Here is a 1,424-nt window from a genome sequence, read left to right on the forward strand (position 1 = left end):
TAGGTAGGTAGGTAGGTAGGTAGGTAGGTAAGTAGGTAGGTAGGTGGGTAGGTAGGTAGGTAGGTATGCATGTGTGTGTATGTGTGTGTGAGTGTGTGTGTGTGTGTGTTTGTGGGTTGAGGGGGTGTGTGCGTGCGCTTTGGATAGAAAAAAGAGGAAGGGGTGGAGAGACAAAGAGACAAACAAACAAAATTGTGAGTGATGAACAACCAGCAGTTTCATGGGCCATAACACTAGATCTGTCCTTTCTCTGAAGCCGTCATACCTCAGAGGAAATTGAAAGAGCCGTGCGTTTCGGACAAATCTTCGAATAATGCATAATTCGCTGACTTTCTGTGAAGAATGGTTTAGATTTTAGTTAAGCTAAGAGATGTGGCCAATGCTTGGTTTACAGGAAACCCGAAGATGACGTAAAATGGCAGCATGGATGTCGAGGTTAGTTCATCATGTGTAAACTAGATGGAGGAGAAAGAATTTATGGTGATGCTGCTTTGTAATAATAATATATGGAGGAAGTACTAGTGAATTTTAAAAAGATATATATAGGCCTATATAGTATTATATGCACTCACACCAGTTTTCTCAAAGACCCACAGATACTCACACAAACAGATAAACTGTCAGACAGTCTCACATACCCCCCCCCCACACACACATACACATACATACACACGCGCGCGCGCGCGCACATCCCCTCCCACTCACACACGTTCGTACATATTCCCATGTTCCCTCATATCTATCAAGGCACATGGGCTCATTTGCTCCCTTTTCCGTGTAAACACTCGTACAAGTGACGTATAAGTGAAAACTTTACCTGCACGCAAAAGTCGTAGGCTTGATTCCCAGCAGGGAAAGATTTTATTTTACCGAGTATATCTGTCTTTCTTCGGGTTGACCTTAACGCAGACGATCTCTAAGCTACCTCCTAGATGATTTTTATTGTGTCGGTGCGACGTAAAACGTCATAGCACTCAAACCGGCATGCACAAAAAGCGTACACATGCCAACACAGCTTAGAAGCTTACAGTAATTTTACCAGCTTGCCCATCTTTTTTACGTTGGTCTCTTATCCCCTTTATTTCCCAACCCAAGGCGCCAGTCTTATGTTTTATTATAGACCTCTTGACCTCTTGAACCGCATCCAGTCTACCTCCCCATTTTTCTTTCGATGCCATCAGCTATCACCTTCGTTTGCCAGGCGCTGCCTCATCTCACCCTCCCCGTTTGTATCTGTATTCTTCATGCATTATGTGCGTCTTTTGCACAACGCCCACCCTTCTCTGCTGCTGGGTGTTTTAAAAATGTTATTTGCAATGTTACGCTATTATACCTCCCTGTTTTCCTGCCCCCTCTGTCTGTCTGTCTGTCTGTCTGTCTGTTTGTCTGTCTGTCTCTGTCTGCCTCTCTCTCTCTCTCTCTCT

General features: G+C 44.3%; 1 protein-coding gene across 1 annotated transcript in view; it reads left to right on the top strand.

Moving 5' to 3' along the window:
- The window catches only part of LOC101855086, a gene marked incomplete at its 5' end in the record, with an annotated part of 83,739 nt that overhangs the window by 66,548 nt on the left and 15,767 nt on the right, over window positions 1–1,424 (top strand).

Source organism: Aplysia californica, unplaced genomic scaffold, assembly GCF_000002075.1.
Source record: "Aplysia californica isolate F4 #8 unplaced genomic scaffold, AplCal3.0 scaffold00066, whole genome shotgun sequence".
Lineage (NCBI taxonomy): Eukaryota > Metazoa > Mollusca > Gastropoda > Aplysiida > Aplysiidae > Aplysia > Aplysia californica.